Raw genomic sequence first — 19,853 nt, forward strand, 5'->3', positions numbered from 1 at the left:
CCTCCAAAGACTGCTGCACATGCACCTGTGCAGGGGCAGATTCGTCCACCTGGAGAGGAGACAGCATTGCGGATACTGGTTGAAGGGGTCAATGGGGGAGCACTTTGTGTGGCGTCCCCACATCCATGTCCCCTTTTGCCATCATCACTCTCCTGGTCCAGGCCCACGTCACTCCCACCACCCTTCTGGACAACAGTTTGGAGGACATGTGTGATGCCTTGGAAGGCCTCTTCTAAAATGTCTGTCAGCCTGTTTAAGCCAGCAGAATGTTGTTCACCCTGAGTCTGAACGGCCATTGTCAGGGCCTGAATGGTCTCATTTGTGAGCCATGCTTGAAGCTCAATGGTGGCTAGCCTTCTCTCCATCACAGACATTCCCGCACTTACGTGCAACGCTATCTCAGATAGTTGGTCACGTTCCTGTGACACTATCTTAGAGATTCCCTGACGTACCTGTGCCACCATTCCACTCATGCAGGAGTTGGACTCCTCCATCCTCTGCGCTATTGTGGTGAGAATGTGTGGCACGTTTTCCAGTACCTCGCAAATGTGCTGCTGTCCCTCAATCGTTCTCCTTTAAAAGGATGGCCCCCAGGGTTTAAAAAAATCTGCGTCCAGCTGAGCAGAGCCTGGAGAAGAGTGCGCCCACAAACGCGGACTCTCCACAGCTGCCCCTGCCACCAGAGTCTGCTCGTGCTCACTTGTGTGGTGACTCACCAGGTGCCAACCCAACTAACTGACGACAAGGACCCACCGAGGTGTGAGTATCTGTGCTGGTGGGTGACTCACTAAGATGTGACGGTGCACCCTCCGAGGCCGGGAGCTCCTCTGAGGAATTACCCTCTGCTGTCACTACAGTCATTGAACAGCTTGTAAGAGAACAGAAGCCAATATTAAACATCATCACAGATGTGACGTGTTGAATTGAGCATACTAAGGTGTTCAACATGCCAAGCATTGTTAACATCAATTCACGTTCTGTGTGATGAATGTTAAAGTTATGTCTCCAGACGATTGTGGGGTGCCAGTCTCGGCGTCCCCGATGGACAGGCACTTGAGGGTGCAGCTGATCTGCAGGGCCTCCTCCTCCGTGTCTGTGAGAACCACTATTTGTGGAGGCTCCCCCTCCAGTCCTTGCCCTCTCGCGTGCATTCTGAGCTCTCTTCTAGAAGGGGAGAAAATACAGACGTGTGAGTGCGTGAGGGTGAAGTGGCTAGCTGATGAATGCATTGCTTTGGGTGAGGCTGACCATGAAAGAGGTGCATCAGAGGATGAGTATGAGACAGAGCCATCACATTGGATCAGGATTGGGATGAGTGGTAGTGGTGGGGTGACAAATGGGGAGGTGAGGAAGTGAAGGTAAGTTGAGGATGAGCCTTGAGTGATTGTAAGGAGTGATGTGATGGAGTAGTCTTGGCAGTGCAGAATGAGTTGGGGTGGGTGGGGGTTGGTGATGTATAACATGGAATGCAGGAGAATCAGTAAGTGTACTCACTTCTGCTGACCTAGTTAGGTCATTGAAGCGCTTCCTGCACTGGATCCAGGTGCGGGATATGTTGCTACTGCTGATGACCTCCTCTACCAGCTTGAGCCAGGCCTTCTTGGTGGCCGAGGTAGTGCATTTCCTCCTGTTGGCTGGTTAAAAAATTTCCCTCCTCCTCTTCCTCACCCTGGCCAGTAGCACCTGGAGTGAAGCATCAGTAAATCTTGGAGCATCCTTGCCCCTGTGCTGCTCCATATTGTGGTTTCTTGGTCTTTCCTCCAGCAAAAGCCATTGGAGTAATGGCCCTTTTAAATCTGGACGCTCCAGCTGACATCCTGTCATGTGGGTGCACAGTTCACCCACTGCGCAGCTTTCGGACAGCAAACCCGGAAGCCATGTTAAGGGCCACCAATTAAGTCGCGGTCAGGTGGGGAACGGTAAGATTTTATTATCCGGGTTTGCTGCGCGCCCATTGACCGTTCCCCCACCGTCGTCCCGCCGCCCTCTGAAAATTGAGCCCATTGTTCTGAGATATTGTATGATTGGAAAGTTCGATGTTGAGTTACACTGTCGACTTCTCCACTGACCTTTTCGGTATTCAGGATGCCCTGAAAGTATTCAGATTGCCCTGAGTAGTAAAACTGAAGTATTTAACTACATCCCTGGAGTTCTCACCTATTTCGTAAATTACTCTGATTTTTTTTCTTTGTTTTAGTCACATTAATTGTTATGTCTGGCACACCAATCATTAATTTTTTGAGGTTACAATATCAAATGCTGTGTATCCTATATTGTTTTATTGGTACACTTATTTTTATTTGACTAACTTTTGCAACATCAAACCAAATCATGTAATTGGCTGTTCAATTTATTGTAGGGTGCATTGAATTCATACTGCGTTTGTTCATTTCTGAAGCATTGCTATTGGTTTGTAATGATCTTTTCAAATTAGAGAGGCCAGCTTGCTCCTACAATTGACCCCATTCAAATTCATGCTGCAGGAATCTACTTAAACTTAACATTTGATTCACTGAGAAACTGCATTTCATTACAAATTCATTGGGGAAATAGTGATTCAGAGATAATACTGAGCACACTAATCTACTCACTTATCTTTGCCACTAGTGGGGAAATCTCAGTTCTGTGATTATTACTGACTAAGGTTAGGAGGTATGATTGAGAAGATTAAAAGTAGTTACAGTAAGCAATCCTTGAACATAGTTGGAAATACTATCATAAGTATACGAAATAAAACTACATTTAATTTAAACAACTCAGGGAACATAGGTGCAATGAAATGAACTCATGTAAAGATACACTTAAATCATTTTGATAATCCAGGAATACTGCAACTTCAGTGACTGGAAAAAATAATGGTTATTTCAAAATGAATTTTTCCTGATTTGTAATGGTAGAATCTCTGTACATTATTGTATATTACAGTAGATGGTAGGGTTACTGTTACTGATGCAGGTATATTCACACCAAACATTGTGTACATTCCACATATGTGCAATGACTAATGAAGTCCAATGGATGAGTTTGGCAGCATCACTGTCCAGTGAAGAATTGTTATTACTGCAGCATTTGAGATTATAAAATGGAAAACGTGCATTTCTGAAAACCCAAACACTTACTATAATTTTGAAAAAGCCTAATTTATTAAAGGTCCCTCACTACATTTTTACTCTTTTGTAGGGAAGGACAAAATTAAAGTTAGGTCATTGTTATCACCTCTTTAGAACATTTTGTCATGACGATGTGACTGTCATTAGATAGCACACAAGTTACTTGTTGCTCCACAAATCAAGTTTGCTCCTGTGCACTGGTTCAAGGTTAGGCGGAAGTAGGTAATTCCAGTGAGCTTGGCCTCTGCTTTACTGTATCAGCTAAAGCCCCGATGCTGCGGCCCAGCTCCCTCCATGCTGGCTGCTGTCTTTAATTTCATAGGAACATAGGAACAGGAGTAGGCTATTCAGCCCCTCGAGCCCGTTCCACCATTTGATAAGATCATGGCTGATCTGTGATCTGACTCCATATACCGGTCTTTGGCCCATATCCCTGAATACCTTTTGGTTGGTAAAAAGCTATCTATCTTAGATTTAAATTTAGCAATTGAGCTAGCATCAATTGCTGTTTGCGGAAGAGAGTTCCAAACTTCTACCACCCTTTGTGTGTGGAAATGTTTTCTAATTTTTCTCCTGAAAGCTCTGGCTCTAATTTTTAGACTGTGCCCCCTACTCCTAGAATCCCCAACCAGCAGAAATAGTTTCTCTCTATCCACCCTATCTGTTCCCCTTAATATCTTTATAAACTTCGATCAGATCACCCCTTAACCTTCGAAACTCCAGAGAATACAACCCCAATTTGTGTAATCTCTCGTAGTAACTTAACCCTTGAAGTCCGGGTATCATTCTAGTAAACCTACGCTGCACTCCCTCCGAGGCCAATATGTCCTTCCGAAGGTGCGGTGCCCAGAACTGCTCACAGTACTCCAGGTGCGGTCTAACCAGGGTTTTGTATAGCTGCAGCATAACTTCTGCCCCCTTGTACTCCAGTCCTCTAGATATAAAGGCCAGCATTCCATTTGCCTTCTTGATTATTTTCTGCACCTGTTCATGACACTTCAATGATCTATGTACCTGAACCCCTAAGTCCCTTTGGACATCCACTGTTTTTAACTTTTTACCATTTAGAAAGTACTCTGTTCTATCCTTTTTTGGTCCAAAGTGGATGACCTCACATTTGCCTACATTGAATTCCATTTGCCACAGTTTTGTCCATTCACCTAATCTATCAATGTCCATTTGTAATTTTATGTTTTCATCTACACTTTTTCAATGCCACCAATCTTTGTGTCATCGGCAAACTTAGATATGAGACTTTCTATGCCTTCATCTAAGTCGTTAATAAATATTGTGAATAATTGAGGCCCCAAGACACATCCCTGCGGGACTCCACTAGTCACATCCTGCCAATGTGAGTACCTACCCATTATCCCTACTCTCTGTCACCTTTCGCTCAGCCAACTTCCTAACCAAGTCTGTACTTTTCCCTCGATTCCATGGGCTTCTATCTTAGCTAATAGTCTCTTATGTGGGACTTTATCAAATGCCTTCTGGAAGTCCATATAAATAACATCCATTGACATTCCCCTGTCCACTACTATAGTCATCTCTTCAAAAAATTTCAATCAGGTTTGTCAGGCACGACCAGCCTTTCACAAATCCATGCTGGCGCTCTCTGATTAATTGAAAATTCTCGGTGTTCAGTCACCCTATCCTTAATTATAGACACCAGCATTTTCCCCACAACAGATGTTAAGCAAACTGGTCTATAATTCCCTGGTTTCCCTCTCCTTTCTTAAAAAGCGGAGTGACATGTGCAATTTTCCAATCCAAAGGGACAGTTCCTGAATCAAGAGAACTTTGAAAGATTATAGTTAGGGCATCTGCAATGTGCTCACCTACTTCCTTTAAAACCCTGGGATGGAAACCATCTGGTCCTGGGAATTTGTCATTCTTTAGTGCTATTATTTTCATCATTACTGTTGTTTTACTTATGTTAATTTTATTGAGTCCCTGACCCCGATTCAGTATTAGTTTTCTTGGGATTTCCGGCATGCTATCCTCTTTCTACCGTAAATACTGACGCAAAGTAATTATTCAACATGTCCGCCATTTCCCCATTGTCAATGACAATATCCCCACTTTCAGTTTTTAAGGAGCCAACACTGCTCCTGACCACCCTCTTTTTCCTAATATAACTATAAAAGTTCTTCGTATTGGTTTTCATATCCCTTTTAAGTTTCTTTTCATACTCTCTTTTTGTAGCTCTTACTATCTGTTTTGTGACCCTTTGTTGATCTTTGTATCTTTCCCATTTGCCAGGATCTGTGCCATTTTTTGCCTTTTTGTATTCTCTTTCCTTTTGTCTTATACTGTCCCTTACCTCTTTAGTTGTCCATGGCTATTTTTTTGGCAAGTAGAGTTCTTGCCCCTCAGTGGTATAAACCGGTTCTGTATCTCGTTAAATGTTCCTTTGAACATTTCCCACTGATCATCAGTCGTTTTACCCATTAACAGATTTGCCCAGTTTACTGTGGACAGTCTCTGTCTCATCCCATTGAAGTCGGCCTTACCCAAGTCTAGAATCTTAGCAGCTGATTCACTTTTTTCCCTTTCAAACACTACCTTGAACTCATCATGTTATGATCACTATTGGACAGATGTTCACGCACAGTTAAGCTGTTAACTAAATCTGGTTCATTACTCATTACTAAATCTAGTATGACTTGCCCCCTTGTTGCCTCTAGGGCATGCTGCTGTAGAAAACTATCCCGGACACACTCAAGAAATTCACTACCTTTCTGACAGTTGCTGGTCTGCTTTTCCCAATCTATGTGAAGGTTAAAGTCCCTCATTAAGACCACTATGCCATTGTTTCACGCTTGTCCTATACACAACTCCCACTATAGTCTTAGATCCTTTCCTATTTCTCAATTCAACACACAAGTTCTCTGTTGGCTGCTTACCTCTCGTTATATCCTCCTTTATCATTGAAGTGATTTCATCTCTAATCACTAAGGCTACTCCTCCCCCTCTTCCATTTTCCCTTTCTCTCCTGTAGACCTTATAACCTGGCATATTTGGTCCCCAATCCTGACCATCCTGCAGCCATGTCTCAGTAATAGCTATAATGTCATACCCTCTAATTGGAATTTGAACTTGTAGTTTATTTAATTTATTCCTTATACTCCGTGTGTTTGTATATAGAACTCTTAGTTGGGCCACACACCCTCGCCTGTCCTTCAGCTTTGATGCTGCGTTAATCGCCTTACGCCTTCTAGTTTTCACTTTATCTGTAGTGCCTAAAGTACACTTTCTTTCTGCTGCTCTACGCTTTTCCCTTTCACTTGTTCTTGAACAACTGTTTGTACTATTTGTGTTGTAAATTTCCCCTGGGTCCTCCCCTCTCTTGCTGCTTTCAACTTTACTCTCTTCTGACTCCCCACTCAGGTTCCTATCCCCCTGCCACTCTAGTTTAAACCCTCCCCAACAGCAGTAACAAATCCCCCTACGAGGACATTAGTCCTGGATCTGTTGAGGTGCAACCCGTCTGACTTGTACAGGTCCCACCTTCCCCAGAAATGGTCCCAATTCCTCAGGAATCTAAATCCCTCCCTCCTGCACCAACCCTTCAGCCACGCATTCATCTTGTCTATTCTCCTATTCCTATACTCACTAGCACATGGCACTGGGAGTAATCCTGGGATTACTACCCTTGAGGTCCTTGAGGATGTTCCCGATGGCTGAGGAGTCCAGAACCAGGGGCCACAGTCTCAGGATACGGGGTATGCCATTTAGAACCGAGATGAGGAGAAATTTCTTCACTCAGAGGGTGGTGAACCTGTGGAATTCTCTACCACAGAAGGCAGTGGAGGCCAAGTCATTAGATGTATTCAAGAAGGAAATAGATATATTTCTTAATGCTAAAAGGATCAAGGGGTATGGGGAAAAGGCGAGAACAGGGTACTGAATTAGACTATCAGCCATGATCATTTTGAATGGCGGAGCAGGCCCGAAGCGCCGAATGGCCTACTCTTGCTCCTATTTTCTATGTTTCTATGTCCTGCTTTTTAATATAGTTCCTAACTCCTTATATTCTGCTTGCAGGACCTTATCCCTCTTTTTACCTATGTCGTTGGTACCGATATGTACCACAACCTCTGGCTGTTCACCCTCCCCCTTCATTTAATTGAAGCCCGTAAAAAGAAACAGCTGAAATTTCTCCTCCTGTTATTTTAGCAGAGGTGTTAATATTTAAAATAAACAGGTTAATGCCTGCATTAAAATAATAGGCAGAGGAATGTCATATGAACACATTAAGCACTTGTTCACTAATGCCAGCAAGAAGAATTTCTAGGCTAAATTCAGTGGACCTAAATTTCCAGTGGTGCAGGAGGGCAGATTCCTGGGGAGAGGGTGGTGGGTGATGGGCTGGGTTTAGATCCAACTGGATGCCATCAATGTAAAATCTGGTCTAAAGTCTTCTGCCCACTTCCTCCATGTCCAATAACTGCTTTAGGATTGTGTCTGGGGGAGTTCTAGGGTACTAGACTCACTGGTACTCGTGCCACGTGACAGCTGGCATGAGTTCCATTGTAGGCCTAGTAAAAGTGCAAGATTGCTTAAGGGAAAGGTAACTCATTCCAGAGGGGATCCATTTTTTTTTATGTCTTCGGGAAGTGTGAGAGCACTGGCATAGCTGTATTAACTGCCCAACCCGAGTTGCCCTGAAAAGATGGTGACGGGCCTTCTCCTTGATTTGCTCCAGTCCTTGTTGTGATGGTACTCCCACAATGGTGTTAAGTAGGGAACTCCAAGATTTTTGACCCAATGACAATGAAGGAATGGCAGTATATGTCTTTCAGGATGGTGAATGATTTGCAGGTGGTGATGCTCCTTTGATTTTGCTGCTCTTGTCCTTCTTGATGTCCCAAGGCTGGTCAATCCTGTTGAAGTAAGCTTGGTAAGTTGCTGCTGTATGTCCTGTAGATTGTAAATGCTGCAGTCACCGTGCATCTGTGGTGGAGGGAATGGATATAGATTCCAGGGGCAAGGTTGCCCATCAAGCAGACTGTTCTGTCCAAGATGTGGTCAAGCATCTTGAGTGCTATCGCAGCGGAACCCATCCAGGCAAATGGTGAATTGTCACGCTCCTGACTTGAGCCTTATAGATGTTGGAGAGGCTTTGAGGGGTTCTTAAGGTGAATCACTCATTGCAGAGTACCCTGTCTCTGCCCTGCTCTTGCGGCCATGGTGTTGATAGGTCTAGTTCAGTTAAGATTTTGGTCAATGGTGACACCGAAGATGTTGATGGGCCTGCAGCAGGTTGTGAGCAACCCAACACGAGGGAAAAACTTGCTTGACCTCATCCTCACCAATCTACCTGTCACAGATGCATCTGTCCATGACTATATTGGTAGGAGTGACCACCGCACAGTTCTTGTGGAGACAAAGTCCCGTCTTCACACTGAGCACACCATCCAACGTGTTGTGTGGCACTACCACCGTGCTAAAGAGGATAGATTCAGAACAGATCTAGCAGCTCAAAACTGGGCATTCATGAGGCGCTGTGGACCATCATCAGCGGCAGAATTGTATTCTAGCACAACCTGTAACCTCATGGCCAGGCATATTCCTCACTCTACCATTACCAACAAGCCAGGGGATCAACCCTGGTTCAATGAAGAGTGTAGAAGAGCAAGCCAGGAGCAGCACCAGGCATACTTAAAAAATGAGGTGCCAACCCGGTGAAGCTACAACACAGGACTTGCATGCATGCCAAACAGCAGAAGCAACATGCTATAGACAGAGCTAAGCGATTCCACAACCAACGGATCAGATCCAAGCTCTGCAGTCCTGCCACATCCAGTCGTGAATGGTGGTGGACAATTAAACAACTAACGGGAGAAGGAGGCTCTGTAAACATCCCCATCCTCAATGATGGCAGAGTCCAGCACGTGAGTGCAAAAGACAACGCTGAAGCGTTTGCAACCATCTTCAGCCAGAAGTGCCGAGTGGATGATCCATCTCTGCCATCACAGAAGCCGTCTTCAGTCAATTCGATTCACTCCACGTGATATCAAGAAACAGCTGAGTGCACTGGATACAGCACAGGCTATGGGCCCCGACAACATCCCGGCTGTAGTGCTGAAGACTTGTGCTCCAGAACAAGCTGCGCCTCTAGCCAAACTGTTCCAGTACAGCTACAACACTGGCATCTACCCGACAATGTGGAAAATTGCCCAGGTATGTCCTGTCCACAAAAAGCAGGACAAATCCAATCCGGCCAATTACCACCCCATCAGTCCACTCTCAATCATCAGCAAAATGATGGACGGTGTTGTCGACAGTGCTATCAAGCGGCATTTACTCACCAATAACCTGCTCACCAAAGCTCAGTTTGGGTTCCGCCAGGACCACTCGGCTCCAGACCTGATTGCAGCCTTGGTCCAAACATGGACAAAAGAGCTGAATTCCAGAGGTGAGGTGAGAGTGACTGCCCTTGACATCAAGGCAGCATTTGACCGAGTGTGGCACCAAGGATCCCTAGTAAAATTGAAGTCAATAGGAATCCAAGGGGAAAATTCTTCAGTGGCTGGAGTCATACCTAGTACAAAGGAAGATGGTTGTGGTTGTTGGAGGCCAATCATCTCAGTCCCAGGACATTGCTGCAGGAGTTCCTCAGGGCAGTTGTCTAGGCCCAACCATCTTCAGCTGCTTCATCAATGACCTTGCCCCCATCATAAGGTCAGAAATGGGGATGTTTGCTGATGATTGCACAGTGTTCAGTTCCATTTGCAACCCCTCCGATAATCAATCAGTCCATGCCCGCATGCAGCAAGACCTGGACAACATCCAGGCTTGGGCTCATAAGTGGCAAGTAACATTCGCGCCAGACAATTGCCAGGCAATGACCATCGCCAACAAGGAAGAATCTAACCACCTCCCCTTGACATTCAATAGCATTACCATCAACACCCTGGGGGTCACCATTGACCAGAAACTTAATTGGACCAGCCATATAAATACTGTGACTGCAAGAGCAGGTCAGAAGCTGAGTATTCTGCGGCAAGTGACTCACCACCTGACTCCCCAGACCCTTTCCACCATCTACAAGGCACAAGTCAGGAGTGTGATGGAATACACTCCACATGCCTGGATGAGTGCAGCTCCAACAACACTCAAGAAGCTCAACACCATCCAGGACAAAGCAGCCCGCTTGATTAGCACCCCATCCACCACCCTAAACATTCACTCCCTTCACCGGCGCATCATGGCTGCAGCGTGTACCATCCACAGGATGCACTGCAGCAACTCACCAAGGCTTCTTCAACAGCACCTCCCAAAACCCCGACCTCTACCACCTAGAAGGACAAGGGCAGCAGGCACATGGAAACAACACCACCTGCACGTTCCCCTCCAAGTCACACACCATCCTGACTTGGAAATATATCGTCGTTCCTTTATCGTCGCTGGGTCAAAATCCTGGAACTCCCTACCTAACAGCACTGTGGGAGAACCTTCACCACATGGGCTGCAGCGGTTCAAGAAGGCGGCTCACCATCACCACTTCAAGGGCAATTAAGGATGGGCAATAAATGCCGGCCTTGCCAGCGACGCCCACATCCCATGAATGAATAAAAAAAGAGTTGTTATGATGCGGAATGCAATGCTTGAAAGGGTGGTGGAAGCAAATTCGATAATAACTTCCAAAAGGCAATTGGATAGATACATGAAGGGAGAACATTTACAGGACTATGTGGAAATAGCAGAGGAGTGGGACTAATTGGATAGCTCTTACAAAAAGACAGCATGGGCATGATGGGTCGAATAGCCGCCTTCTGTGCTAAATCATACCATGCTACAATGAACTGTAGTGGAATTCATAACTAAACTAAGTTGTCGGATGTTTTCTGTTTTTTAAAAGTGCATGATCAGCAAATAAATAACGGATATCAGAATAATGGATTGCTCGGAAGACATTGAAATAATTTCATAATCCAATTGTGCTTTATTCTTGATTTTATAACCATCTGAACTTCAAGGTTGTATTGCAGCCTTGAAATCGCTCTGTGCTATTTATCATTTTATATCATGTGCACTGCTTACATTTTACATTGAATTGTTGGTTATTTTTGTGCCAGTAGCTCTCTTATTGCTGATGTTAGCTGTCAATAAAAAGGGGGATATCATGTGTCCCACAGGATTATCAATTTTGAAACAATACTGCTTGCTTATCAAGAAATAAGCTGCAGGTGATGACCAGGAAATTCTGTGGCTGGTAGATTTTATCCAATAATGAATGGCTATCATCTTTCACTTTCTCTATCACAGATGATTAGTTATATATTCTGACTGTACAAATAGTGAACGAGATCCTAATCCATTGTTTTATAATGACAAATATGAGAGTAACCTGTTGGACATCCTGGGCAAGACTTTCCTCTGGCGTTACGCCAGTACTGTTGATGCTCCTCTAAAGTTGCCCTAGAGGTGGCTGACCCTGTTAGGCTGCTCATTTCCCCCCCCCTGAGTTGAGTCTTCCAGTAGAACTGGGAATCCCATCAGAAATGACCCTGACATTTGCTGGGACCAGGAGCTGGCCATTGGATGGCTGTGACTGCGCTCGACCAAACGAGCAGGACTCTGCTCAAGTGAAAACTCCCAGCTTTTTTTTTCCTTAATCACTTTAAATGTTCCAAATAAAGTGTTCCAGCATGGTGTTACAAGTGTCTAAATTTAGACAGGTTAAGGTTTGGACTAATTAGGTCACACATTCCTTGATTTTCATAATTAAATATAGAGAAATAGTTCCCACTACATTTAAGTGAAATAATCAGTGTTGAAAAAGGTAATTCAGTTGTATGGTATTGGTTGAGTGAAGAATGTTGGTCAAGACAATACTACTTGATCGGGCATAACAATTTGATGTGTACCTACAGTAATAATGCTAATTTGATAGGTACAATTCTCACTTCCATCATATCCAATGCTGCTTTTGTTATTCTGAATATTCCCAATTTTAGTTAATGGCTAACTGGCAACCATGTAACATATAGCTGGCTTAACTGATTATCTACTTCAATAAACTTTAAAAAAATAGAAAATGTACATTCATTTTACTGTACAGTACAAATGACGTGGACTGTTTGCCAAGTACCTATTGCTTTATGTGCCAAAACAAATATTGAGAGGATAGTTAATATCAGTATTCCTCAGACTGCTGTGGATTATCTTGTTGCTTGTTGCGAGATATTTGTTCAGAAATTTGTTCCTAAATTCCCACAGCCCCACCTGGTTTACATCTTCTTACATTCGAGAAACCTTGCAGATGTTAGCTGTGGGACTCATTATATGTACTGTAAAGTTTTGCAAAAAAAAAGCATGTAATTTCAACATCCATCTTATCTTGTTCTCAAGTTCCTCAGAACTTTTGCAGTGTCCCTATGACATGCACAAAAGCAATTATTTTCAAAGTGACTGTCCAACACAGTACACAGCACTGTGATACTGTGTAAAATCAAACACCTAATATAATATTTTAGCCCAATTGTACTATATTATGACATATTTTGTGGGAGTGATTCCTTGTAGAATGAAGGTTATAAAATAAATATTTATACAAAAGAAAAAAAATTGGATCAAATAAAGCTTTGTGAGGCATTCTGGGCATATCTTGGATAAAAGTTTTGGATTTAGTATTTCCACAAATCTCTCATATTTCAAAGTTTCAGTTCAGTTCCACTGCGCCCCCACACATTAAATATTTACAAATATGTATTCATTAAATGTGAAGTCTTTCAACAATAGCACTGTAAAGATTTTGATCAAGAATACCTTATTGTTTGATCTAAAACAACTGAGTTGAATTTTGGTGGTGAGACATTGGCTGAGTTTAAAAGCAAAGTTGAAACTTTGATATTTAAAATTTGGTTTATTCCTCCGAAATGTGATGCAACTTGCATTTCGGATAAATAAAAGGAAATACACAATGTTTAAAAATGCAGCAGGAGTTGTCCTTTTCCACAGTACATAGGTAATCTATTGGAACACATTTTCTATTTGTCACCTGGGCATGAAACGGGCCTTGTGGATAGGAATGAAATTCTCATTGGAATCGATGGAAATAAGAATTGAATGGTTTCTCCAATAGACAACCGATCCACACGGTCAGTTTTACGCCAGGGTGGTGAATTGAAAATCTACCGCTTTTAATCCATGTAAATTTAGTGTCTGAAGATTGAAGAAAGGGGGAAGCCTTCTTCCAAATCTCTTTCAATGAGCTTTTGCCAGTAGCCTTGAATTAACTTTCCCGTCATTATGAACTGAGTCACAGTTGAAATTGAAATTCATGACAGCCAAAACCCATGGTGATGACCAGCTTTGTGGCTCCACCTCCTTTCTTATTTAAATCAGTTTTTTGAGGACTTACTGGTTCTGTGGCTCCTCTATTTGTACCAAATGGAACAGATTACAAAAATTGAGCATATGTTCTCCCGGTGGCTGGTAGGTGAGTTGCATTGCCCATTGAGACACTGAGGCATACAGACCAGGAAAGTCTTGGTTTCAATCCCTGAAGCCTATCAAGCTCTCCTATGGTTACCATGGTCTTTTTGTCTAATTTTGCAAAATTTACTTGTCAAGAATGTTTAACAGTGGTGATAGAAAAGTAAAGTTAGTGTTCCTGAGCTCTATCCAGTGATCCCTGCTCAAAGGTATGTGTGCTTGGATGTTGGTGAGGGTAGGATTGGGCTTGACATAGGTGTTCCCTTCCAAAACTCATTGCTAACACTTGGCACATATCCTCTTGGGTGTGGTATCAGAGGGGTACTGGCAAGCATAGGAATAAACTTCAGCAGACTTTACAAATTGAGATGATGAGAGAAAAATTGGTAGGAAGAAAATGCTATGAGCCAATATGCAGTGTTTAATTTGTGATAAATTTGAATAGCTTTTCAACAATCTCAGGAGGTAAATTTTGTACAAATAGATAGAAGGTCCATGGCAGTGATGGGAGAGCTTGAGTGAAGCACCTGACTTGGTAGAGGCCATCTTTTTTTGTTAACCACAGTCATTGTTTTTTTCCTTCCTGTTGGTAATCCTGGCCACAGGTTTCACCAACAGGAGACAAAGACCAAATCGTATGCCTACTAGCATACAAGTTTGCCAATACTGCACGCCATTTCTGTATGTAGTGGTGCATGGAAGAGAATTAACTGTTACTGGCCACTCAAGTATGAGCTGTGAACTAAAGCTCCTTAGACTCTGTCCATGTGCAGTCCAACACGTGTAAATGTGGATGGTGAGTCATGCAATCTCTTTTAATGTCGTTATATTTTCTTGTTTTTCTTCTAGCAAGATAGTTATCTTTCTTCAAACAGGAAAAAATAGAAAAATATCATCAGACAGGTATAAATTACTGAAGAAAGCCGAAGTAATTTTTTTTTCCACGAGATCCCTCGCCTCGTTTACACTGCCAGCACAGGGATCGGGAGAGTGTTAGCAGCAATAGGTTGCACTTAAACTGGCTTGATAAAAACTTAAGTGCAGCATCAGTTTTCTAAGTGTGAAATACAACAGCAATGTAGCTTAAACAGCATGCAAACCTGAAATCCATGTCTATCAATGTGAAAAATAATTTCATTCTTAACTGTGAAATGAAAACAGTAAACATACTGTGACTAAAATTGTTTTTCGCACTGATTAGCTGAGCCAGCTATTAGTACATAAATTAACATATTGTTATATCAGTCGCCACCTTAATTTCCCTTGACCACTGGTACGGCATGAGAAAACCAGAATAGGTTCACCTGTCCTAATCTGAACTAGTGCAAGGTAATTAAACCTAGAAACCAGCCTTAATTTGTATCTAAAATATCCTAATTCAAGTACTAAATGGTTCAAAATTTCAAATCCAGTAACGTTGAGAAAATAAGCATTTAGTGACATGATGAGATAGGTAAAATCACTGCCTTGTATCAGCTCCTTTTTCATATCAAAAATTCATGAAGTCCCTTTTAAGAGCTCAGTAAGAACTTCCAAACCTTTTCAAATATTCAAAATAACTTTCAAACTGCTTGGCCAGATGAAGATAGATTGCTTAAAACAGGTCTATGTCCAAAATTCAGTATTATGACATGCATTCCTTGGGGTGAGGGGCGGGAGGTGGGGTAGGATGTTTACTGATTACAATATTTTTACGATAAAGCTTTTTCAAAACCTGCATCATTGCTATGTTCAGATCACTAAGAGACACATTTACATGCTTTGTCAATTGCCATCTGTGTCACCTATGCCATCAGCAGTCTGTTCAAGTTTTTCGGAGCTGACTGGAACCCAATATTAGAAGAATTTATTTGTCTGTGAGTTTAATCTCCTATCGGGTGTGATGGAGCCACTATTCTTGAAGAAGAACTCAGTCTGCCACATCAACCTGTGCTTCTGATTTTTGTGTGTCCAGATGCAAAATGCTTCACATTGCTGGCCTGGCCTATTGCAGATCCTCAGAATATGTTCTGTCTGAATGTGACCCTGTTACCTCTTACATGTGGCTCTGTTTGGGCATTTCCTAAGAAATGCTAACACCATCTTTTAGGCCATGATTGATCTGACTTTCCTCTAGTGAAAAGTGGTGCCCAACTATTAATTCTTACATTCTTTTGCCCCTCCATGTTTTCAAATCCCTCCATGGCCTCGCCCCTCCCTATCCCTGTAACCTCCTCCAGCCCTACAACCCTGCACTCCTCCCATTCTGGTCTCTTGCGCATCCCTGATTTTAATCGCTCCATCTTTGGCAGCCATGCCCTTAGCTCTGGAATTCTCTCCCTAGACCTCTCTGCCTTTTTCCCTTATCTTCTCCTTTTAAGATGCTCCTTAAAACCTACCTCTTTGACCAAGCTTTTGATCACCTGTCCTAACATCTCCTTATGTGGCTCAGTGTCAAATTTTGTTTGACATTCGCTGCTGTGAATGGGATGTTTTACTATGTTAAAGGTGTTGTATAAATGCAAGTTGTGGATAGAATATAGAACACAGCTGTGGCAGCTGAGTAGCAAATGTGCTGATGTTTTCCCTCTCCTCAAACAGCATTTATATCCAAGAGGAGCAGTACAGTTTTGACTTCCCTACCAAACTAATTCGTGAAGAACTCGGCAGCCTTCAATGGTAAGTCAGAAAATGGAAGCCATCAATGGGATATGGGGGTGGGGGAGGGGGTGGGGGGAGCAGGGATGGTGGAGAAGTATTCTCTCTCTGCTCTACGTGTAGCAAAATCATAAATCCATTCTTTACGCAAAGCACAGAAGTTTTCCCTTCCAATGTAACTAAAAAATATTAGTCCTGGATATCCTCAAGGACATGATCTCAGCAGTTAGGATGGGGTCGTGTCTGCCAGTGACCTCCACCACTGACCCTGTCAGAGTATGCGGGGTCAGTAGGTGGTCACCCTATTTAAATATTGATGAGTGCTCCTGCCATTAGAGCCGCAGCTCAGGCATTTGCCTGCCATGAGATACCACAAAATGTGGCCATCAGGGCCCTTTCAAAAACAATACAATTCTGCTCCCTATGCCGTTTTTGTATGGGGGCTCCATTGCACTCACCAAAAAGAAATTGATCTTTGGGGAGTGAAGCCACTTCCCAGGCCTGGGCCCTCAAGGGGGTCCCCACACCTCTGGAAGTTAGCCCCACCCTTCTATATAGTCAAGATTTTGGGATTTCCAATGTTTGGAGGTACACACACTATTGGGTTATGAATCAATACATTGGTTGGAAGACTCGGCTATAAATTTGGACTGATGCCACCAGCTACCACAAAGGGCGGGGCAGGTTCTCATTCAAGATGGTAAATTTGATTGGCAGCTCAACAGACTAATCCTCATCACAGAGTCAAGGCAGGGATGAGAGGTCAGCTTTTGTCTGTGTATCCCTCGATCTACAGCAATCGCAGTTTGAAGTAATCAGGGACAGCTCAGGCTGAGAAATAAATACATGTGACTATTAAGAGAAAAAGGTTAATTCAGAGATTGCTAATTTGTAAATGGGTTTAGCCCATAACGAGGGCAAAGTCACATTTTTTATAGTACGAGGAGCAATAGAAAATAGATGAATCTCATTGTGAAAACCGTATTCTGTTCGCTCATGCACTTCATGTAAAGTAAATCAGTTTGTTGGTTTGCAATCATTCTTCATCTTGCTGGAGTGCTTTTCAATCCATTTCCAAAAATTAGGAGAATCTGTTAGAATAGGTGTATTGGCAGATGTGAGTTCATGGCATCCAGTACATGCAACAAGGCATCCATTGCAATGATAATTTGTTCAGGCTATTGTTGAACTTGATGTTGGTCAATAATAGTATACTCCTGAGCATAGGGGATGCAAAGTCCGCTTATGGGAGGGAGGTCAAAGCTGAACCTGAGAGAACATCTACTGTAGACCCATGAATTTCTAACAAAGGTTTTTTTAAAATTTTATTTCTTCACATTTTAGTCACAGTGACTGAATTATTTAGCATTTGAGTGATGTGGCTGTAGTTTACTGACAACTGCGCCACACTCCACTGCATCTTCAACAGCTATTACAGAGACACTTTTTTTTTTCTTCACTGAGCACTCTGGCATGTAATGTGTGCAGTCGCTTCTGGTTATGTCCTGAGTCAGTCAAACTTCTGCCACCCTTGTTTCTTTTTGCTAGTGCTTGAGGTGCTGTTACTTTCAGATAATGTAGGAAATACCCATATACTATGAACAGTAGCAATCGTTTTGCCTGGAGTACTATGAATAACAAGGTTTGCAGTGTGGAAAGCATTTCTGGCATAATCTCTTTCTCAAAATTAGGAGATGTTTGTTGTGATTTGAAACAATTATAATCGTGAAACCATATTCTGGCTGTGTCACATATACAAATCTATGCCCTCCTCTCATTTTCAAACATTGAATATGCTTCTGAGTGCAGAACTGATTTTTCACTATTTAGTTAAACATTCTTAGAAGCTTGAGAGTGGCTAGTGTCGAGATTGAATTTAGTACGAAGTGACTGTTTGAAGGTCAACACAACAGAAGGGAAAGGACCAGGTTCAGAGCAGCAAATCATAGAATCATATTGCACAGAAGGAGATCATTTGGCCCCTCGTGCTTGTGCCAGCTCTTTGAAAAAGCTATGCAATTAGTCCCACTCCCTTGCTTTTATGGAATCATACACCACAGATGGAGAAATCTGTGTTTGGGAGCGATGACTCAAGATTAAAATGGAGTTTTAAAAACAGTAAATGCAGCGTTCAAACTGAAGGCAGTGGTATTTGTACATCAGAATAGATATGAGATACAGGTCCCGGAGGCAAAAACTGTAAATTATTCAGTCAGTGATTTAAATAAAATTCCAAGTGTAAAATGGGCGCTATCAATTCAGCCGCCCGATTTTTCAAGAGGAACCAAGGCAGGTAATTGGAGTTTAAGATACAGACCAGCTATGATCTAATTCAATGACAGAACAGGCTTGAGAGACCGAATGGCTTACTCCTGTTCCTATGTATAACGGGCAGCTGAATTGACATCACTCGCTTAACACTATCACCTAAAGGCAAAATTACCCCCATTATTTCCAAACTAATGTAACATGTAAAAGTAAACAGTCTATGATGGCTGGTCTAACTGGTATCCCATTTCTATTACAAGGGTTCAAACTGCTACAGAATGTACTCCATGACTTCCCCTTGCTTCCTAATTAACATCCTATGGCTGGAGCAGCACCACAAGAGTTACGAGAGGTCATGAGCCAACATGTTTGTACACAATCTCAGCAGCAAAGCTTTGCAAACTGCTTCTCCTATCTGTGGAAATCTCTGTCACTGTCGTTGCCCAGAGATCTTCCCCTGTATGCAGCAGATTGAAAGTAGGCTCGATCATCGGTACAGCAACACAACTAATGAAATAGTTCTAAAGTAAATGCAGCCCAAATCTGGCTATGGCCTGACTGAAGTTTAGAGAGTGAGACTCCCTGAAGGAAAGGGTTTTATTTTGCTTCACTTTAGAGTCAGGTCAGGCCTTAACTCCAGATTCAGAGTGAGTAAGTAAGTTAAATGTTGGTACGAGATGGGAACCATTTCTCACCAATGTAAAGCTTGTGAATGAATGCACCCTAAAAATGATTAATTAGTATGTAAAAACAAATCAGCAGTAGGTGCTGAGTGGTATGCAATGCCTTTTATTAAAAGCAGCTGGAAATCACTTTTAATGTGTTGCAGCTATTAAAAATGAATGAAAGTCGTAATTACACATTACTCAATAGCTATGATAGGTTTTTAAAAAAAAACAAACCCCAAGAACTCAAGGTTAAATTGGGTAGGGTCTATCTGTAGGTGACTATAGCTTTCATTCTGCATTTCCCTTGTAAAAGGTCTGCATATTTTTTTGAATATAATGAAGCATGCAGGCATAACAGCATGGAACCTTTTTAAATGAGTCAATTTTACACATGTAAAGGTTTGCACATTACCATTTAATTCTTAGCTGAAACAAATCAGGTGAAAAGTGATTCAAGAACCCCTTAATTGCTGATTCAGTCAAATGATACCAGCCTCATTATATGCTGAAATATTCTGCAGACATTATGGGCTGGAATATGTAATCAACACATGCTATTTTATTTTTCACATTAAAGCATAGGCCATGTGTTAAGATATTATTGAAAAGTTGTACAGTGTGCAGAAAAGTTATCTTTACATTAGAAGCAAGATTGAGTCCAAACTCCCTTTGTCTTTGCTCTGGCATTTCCTTATCTTATGAGCTGGACCATCCCTGATTTGAG

Source organism: Heptranchias perlo, chromosome 15 (assembly GCF_035084215.1).
Source record: "Heptranchias perlo isolate sHepPer1 chromosome 15, sHepPer1.hap1, whole genome shotgun sequence".
In the NCBI taxonomy this organism is placed as follows: domain Eukaryota; kingdom Metazoa; phylum Chordata; class Chondrichthyes; order Hexanchiformes; family Hexanchidae; genus Heptranchias; species Heptranchias perlo.